Source organism: Python bivittatus, unplaced genomic scaffold (assembly GCF_059951505.1).
Source record: "Python bivittatus isolate LINGU-HERP-01145 unplaced genomic scaffold, Pbiv_v1 ctg000190_np1212, whole genome shotgun sequence".
Taxonomy (NCBI): domain Eukaryota; kingdom Metazoa; phylum Chordata; class Lepidosauria; order Squamata; family Pythonidae; genus Python; species Python bivittatus.
Genome location: NW_028277042.1, coordinates 5,567,848 through 5,575,000, shown reverse-complemented (window position 1 = coordinate 5,575,000; position 7,153 = coordinate 5,567,848).

Below are 7,153 nucleotides of genomic sequence, written 5' to 3'. Positions count from 1 at the left end.
AGTTTCCATAATCCAATACATCTGGAGGCTGTCAGATTTGGGGAAGCAGATCTAGGATAATGTTCATTTGCTTCAATGTGGGGAAAAAATAAAGGATGACCTATTGTTGTAACTATTCAAATCTCAGAGGATGGCTGTTTCATTCTATTTCCAAGCGCCAAAGCTACTTGGTTGGTGTCCCAAAACGGGGAAGATATAAGAAATACTGTATACAGATATCTACCATTGATTTCCTTTACCTCTTCCATGAAAAGGCCAAATTTTAGGGTGAAATGAGCTCAGTGTCGAAGCTCAGAATAGAGATATTTCAATCCACTTGCTTTGTAGAACATGTGAAAGAAAAGTCAACATTGAATTGACTCTCCTAGCAAGAGTCCCATCAGAGTTTAGGTGGCTTAAAACAGGGGTTGGCAACTTGCAGCTCTTGGAATAAATGCAGTCTTCAGCCTATTTCAAAAGCCCTCTGCAAGCAAGCTGTTTAAACTACTGAGAAACCTAACCTCTCTTTCCTTGGCAGCCTGATATATGGGAGATAGAGAAAAGGGTAGAGGAAAGAGACAGAGAACAAGAAGGAGATGGGATAACAGAATGAAAAGAGGAAGGTCATAAAGACTTCCTGATCCGGTCCTACTTGCTTTTGCACCATTCACATATTTGCATGTAGCCCCAAAGAGATTACCCATGAGAGAATGTGTTCCTTCACAGGTTGTCCATTTCAGCTTAAATTTTGAATTGGAGGTTATAGAAAAGAAATCAGTAGCTAGTACCTGAGACAAAACCATGTGTTCCAAAAACAGTTTGTAACTGATAAGCAAATATGTTAGAGGGCTACTGCGTTTAGATCTTGCTTCTGGGCTCTGTAACACAGTGAGCCAAACAGGACAGCTGGGGAGAGTGTGTTTTGAGAGATAGTACTGGTAATAGTTGTCAATTTCAAAGGGTGTGTGCTGAGAGTTAATGACTTCTCATGGTTGATGACTGATTGCTTTCTGCTGAGTAAGCAGAGGTTGATACCACACTATAAAAGAAATATAAGGCAGCCAGTTTCCAGGCAGTGATCTTACTGAGCAAGTGACCAGGGAAGTACAGGACTTTGGTAGCAAAGTTCAACAGGGGAGTTTGGAGGGACTCTAACAAATCTTGAAGGTCCATACAAGTCTATCAGTGAACTGGAAACTAAGCCTTACAAAGGGAGACTGGGTAGGTTTGAGGGACTGAGTAGGTTTAATCTTGAGAAAAGGTGACTGAGGTGAGGCATTTTTCAAGTACCTGAAGAGATATCACTCAAAAAAAAGTCAAGACCTGTTTTCCAAAGTGCAGGATACAGAGCAATAGATTTAAGTCCTGGATAGGCAGAATCCAGTTGAGTGTTAGGGGGGAAAATCTGACAGTAAAAGCAGTTCAACAGTGGAATCAATGGTCTAGGGAGGTACTGAGTTCCCCAGTGCTGGATGTCTTCAAGCAAAGGACAGATAGCTATATATTAGGGATTCGCTAGTTTTAATTTGTACAGGGATAATTTGCTCTTGATGGCCTGAATGGCACCTTCTCTAATTTTATGGTTCACTTAATATGATAAGTCTTAATATTACTAGCCTTCTAGTTTTGTACACCACCTAAAGTCCACTGGAGTTGGACAGCCAATATATTTAAATACATACATATATACATACATACATACATACATACATACATAATATGGTTTGCTTGGAGCTATAATGTAGTGTGCTATGTGAACTCAGCCAACATGGTTTGCCAGGCATGGTTTATGACTTGGTATGATGTGTCATGCCAGCAAGTTGTAACTCATTCAACCAGTCAGTATTAAAATAATTTATAGCTAAGTGTGATGGGTAATCTCTGGTCCTCAGGGCCACCTTACACCACTCCACTCTCATTGCCAGAAATAATGTGTGTGGTTGGAGGTAGAAAGTGGAAATTACTCCCAAGTGCCCATTTCTCTGAGTCCTCAGAAGATTGAGTCTCGGTATACAATTTCAGGGAACAATAGTCTTGGAGAAATGCTCCAATTGTAAACAAATTGGGTTTTCTCTGGAGCTCTGTTCTTCCCTACTTAGATCTCAGCTGAAACCCAAGTGACAAGAAGGGTAAGCCAACCCCAGTAGGTTTTCTCCTTTTCATGATTTTAATAGGCAGGGGATTAAGGAGGAGGAGACATCCGTTTTTCATTAAGTCAATAAGAACCTCCTGACTTTTCTTCCAAAGAGTTTATAGTCATTGTTTTTTCTGGAAATCAACAATAGATATTGGTTGATATGAACAATTCTGGGAAAAACTAGGAAGCAGATAATGAATGCTAGAATGTTCATGGATTCTGTGTTCCTCTCAGTCTCCCCTTTCTTGCCTACTCTCTGATAGTTGTTACATGGAGTAAAAATCAGAGCATGCTCCCTTTTTGCTATTACATAACTTTATTTTTTGAGTGTGTGTCTGCACAGAAAATAGGTCTATCCCACTCTACTAAGCAAGCTTTCAGGCTGAAGTTTCAGCAACAGTCAGCAACTACAGTCTGAAAAAAGAATATGTCATTTATCATGGCCATACATCTGTACCCCATTCAATGTATATATCTTCATAACAATCCCAGGAGGTAGATTAAGCTGAGAAAAAAAAACTGGTCCAAAATCATGAAGGCACTTCATGAATGGCTAGATATTCAAATATATCATTTGAATCATGGCCATACATCTGTACCCCATTCAATGTATATATCTTCATAACAATCCCAGGAGGTAGATTAAGCTGAGAAAAAAAAACTGGTCCAAAATCATGAAGGCACTTCATGAATGGCTAGATAAGGATTTCAGTGGGTCTTACCAATATTGACTGCATTGAAGCCAGGACTGTGGGATCACTAAATGGCTTATTTGACATTTGAAAGCATAGTGAAGTAGAAACCTTTCTGAAAACAGTGCCTCTCAAAAAATAATGTTGATCCTTGGTTTGCCTGTCTGGATGACTTTACAGCAGTTATATAATATTTTAATATGCTTTCAGCAAGTTTACTGGATTATTTTTAATTGTATTGTTTTTAAAAAATATAAAGAACAAATATAAAGCAGGTCATAGATATGGGAGAAACAAGGATGGTTTGAAAGAAGAGAAAGGTGCGTAGCAGGAAAGTGAACAGTGTTGATGTAGATTAGATTTAACTACAGTCTCTTCTGTTTTATTTCCTATGTGTCATTGCTTTGGCGCACGATTGCATACTCCTTTTCTGTACTTCGCATAACATAGATTTCCCCGTGGTGAATATGTATGTAACCATGTACATATGAATTGTATCCTACTCTGGAACATCTTTTATCATGAAAAAAAAACAAAACCAGAATAAGGATGTTATAAATAACTCAATAAAATGAAAGCCACTATTGTGGCTGGTAAGACCCAATTTGCAAGCCAGTAAGCCTTTTCCACCAACCAAGACTGTAACATGGTACAGATGTGGCTTTAATCTTGGTCATCTTTTCTTCCCTTCCTTCATTCCCTTTTTCTTTTAGGTTTTTGGCCAAAGAGACATTCTAAGATGCTCCAAGGTGTGCAACAGAAGAGATTGCCTGGATTCAGGCTTGCATTTCTTTTCCTTCACAGATCTTCTTGCTTCCAGTGCGTCTTATGGGATCACCACCTTCCTTGTACTCCTGTCAGGATTGAAGGCAGCGCAAACAGAACCCATCAAGTGGCTTTCTCCACTGTGCAACCGCTACTGCTCTCAGCATCAAACGTGCCTCTAGCTGGATATTTCCAGGCCAAGGAGCACAGCTTCCAATGCTGCTCTCAGTCCTCCTCTCTGCAAAACTCTGGCAGAAATATCCACCCCCAAATTAACCCTCCCCCTTTTACTATTTGTTTGATTTTATTGTAAAATGCTGTGAGCCAATGGCAGTGTGGCTCTGTATAAATCTGAGAGAGACACAAAGGGATAGATAGACAGACAGACAGACAGACAGACAGACGAGAGATCTGCCAAGATTGGCAGCCACTTATTTCTTCCTGAATTTCAAAGGAAAATTTGAAAAGGGAATTAATTCAGAAAAAAAGAAGCCAGCCAGCTGTGTTGTGCTACTGCATGCATTACCAAAATATTCAAGTCTTTTAAATGACTCCTATACAGCTGTTTCTTTTCACCTTGCACTCAAAAAAAAAAGTGATAATAAATAGCGTGCTACAAGAGTCCGCATTGTTTTTTCTACTGAACACTAGCCAAGTTACCTCTCTGAAAATATATTTCTATTTGTATTTATTTAAACAATTTATATGGCTGCCCATCTCATAAAAATGATTCTGGGAGTACAAGGGTTAAAAGCCACAACAATTTAACAACAACTGTAATGCCCAAGGTCACAAAGACAACCCCATTCATTAAAACAACATTAACCAACATTATCCATCAGAGATCGCCTAACCATCCAACCCAAAGGCCCGGGGGACCTTCAATGCTATATAAAAGGCTAACAGGGTTGGAGTCATCTTCAGAGGGGCACTGTCCCATATGGCAGGCAGTGCCCCAGAGAAGGCCGAATTCTGGGTTCAATAAAATGACAACTTGTCTACCTTCTTTAGTCAGTGCTTTTCAGCTGTAACAGGAGGGATTGTATCTTGGATTTAGGCCATGGCACTGTTGTGGTAGTTTCAAATAAATCAGTATTGGGGGCAGAGAAGGATCAGAAACAGCTCTGGAGGGGCTGATTTGCTCATGCTGTCACTGAAATTTAGCAGAACAACTTTTGCAACTCAACATCCTGGGCTAGGAGCTGGGTTTGGTCCAAGAGCTGCAGGTTGCCAACTGCTAGTTTAATGCATTGTATGAACCTGGCCCACTGGAGCTTAGTTAACAAAATCTGGTTAACTGGCGTGATGTGTAAACTCAGCCATTGCACATGTGTGTTGTGTTTACCAAGAAGGTAGATAATAGATATACAAGTAGCTCACATCAAAAGGGTATTATGTATCGGACCTATAAATACCCATTTTATTTTTAATTCATAACTTGGCCAGACCCTGGCTGCTGGCCCAGGAATGACCAACTGCACAGCAAGCTTCCTCCTAACAACACAAAAAGCACCATCAGCCACAGCCAGGACTTTTCTGCAAACCAAGACAAGATGCCCGACCAGTCATGGCCTTCTTGAACGTTTGCATTTGTTGCCACAAAGTTAATCTCAAGAAGACGTGGCACACCCTTCTTGAACAATTGTTCTAGTTCATAATTAGCAGAACAGTTGCTTGTCTGAATCTGCAGCAGGGGCAAAATCATCCTCTTGTGTCCTGCTAATCTACCTGAAAGCAAACAAGCTTTCTTCTGTTAGAATGAAAAGTGATCCAGAAGAAACATAGGCTCAGTGTGCAGGAGGCCTTCACAGCAGAAATGTCCTGAAATAATACTGTCAGGTGGAGGGATGTTGCATTGATGTCTACCTTTCTGAATCTAAGGCAGGGTGGTCAGCCCAAGGGGTGCATGAGACTCCAGTTGTGGTCACTGGAGTCCCCAGGCAAGGTAGGTGCAGGAAGCAAGTCCCCTGGCCAAACATGATTACCCACCCCTATTCTCTGAGCTATTCTACATGAGCCTTTGGGGGTGTTTTTCCCTCTCTATGGCAAAAAGGAATACTACGTCTCCTGTCTGCAACAGTGTGAGACAGTTTCAGCTGCTTACTAAATGGAGAAAGAGTAGGTTGGTACTCATATCTCACTTAGCCATAATACATTTGGTTGGATTGAGCTAAATGCAATTTGTGATCCTGGAAAGTGGCGTGCATGCTTTAGTGTGATCTGTAAATCTAAGTATTATGCCTTAGTCAGTGAACTATGGTTAAACAAACCATAGCTTATGGATATGTACACTCAGTTGCCATCCAATACAGCACTCGAAAAGCTCATGGTTAAGTCCTACTTCTACCACAGATTACTTGAATGGCTTGTATTTCAATTTCCGTTGAGATATACCTTTCATCAAGGGCCATTTAGAATTTATATTTAAAAAAAAAAATCAGACTACCAGATCTGACCTGCAAAAGTCCAGATAACTACTAGATGGTAGCAAAGAGATACAGAAAATTCCAACCTTTTGCTGTAATCTAGTGGTTCCCTTGATTTTTGTAGCAGTTACAGTAGCTTGATTTAAAAGGATGATTGGGTTATCAGAGAAAAGTTTTGTAGACCAGATAGAGCTGGGCTTGGCCACCATATAAATTTCTTAAATAATTATTAAACCATCCCCAAGGTCTTCGCTTCATCTAGGCAAGAATTAGGTGCTCTGATTGGATGTGGTTCTCCAGGACTCATCTGCCAGCTGATCTTTTAAAACTGATAAAGCCATTGTTCAAAACTGGTATTTGACCTCCAAGAAGCAAGTGCTCTTCTTTGATGTGCATATCACAATGACCAATACTGTGATGTATTGGAAGATGGAAAGAACTCTACTTCAGTTTGCAATGTTAGTCTTTTACATCAAATTATATTGACTGGCACCCAGGCATTCAAACTCTCCCCCCACCCCTTGCACCCAGTCTCATGATGAAACAAAATCCTTTTAACTTTTATTTTGATCTTAATTGCCTGTGCTTGTGAAGACTGTGTTTTCCCAATAAACAGAGGGTGCTCCTTAACTGAAAGCATGATATTCATTCATTTCATGATGCACTGTATTTTTGCTTTAGGTATGCTTTTTATGGTTTCTATTTTAGATGGAAGCCGCCTAGAAGCTTTAGAGTAGGCAACACACAAACTCAAGCATAAATAAATCAATAAACCTGGTTTGTTAATTGCTTTCCCTCAGTTGTTTTCATCTTTGCTTTGAGACTGTCAACCATTTTAATTCATTATGTTTTTGCCTCTCATTTTTATGAGTTTGATAGGGGAAGGGAGGGAGGAGGAGTAGGAAAATGGAAAAGGAGTCCGTGTTAGGAATTTAAAAAAAAAATTATGAAGTAGATACCACCTTTCATCACATGTATGGCTAGTTTACAATAAAGCAAAATTAACTGTAATGGTAAAAGCATCTTTACGCTTATCTTTTGGGTTTTCAAAATGTAAGTAGCATCTGGTGGCAAGGAGGGAGGGCTCATAATTAACTAGACTGGAGCAGGAGTGGACAGGCCTTTAACCCACTTGAGAATTTTCTCCCAGTGCA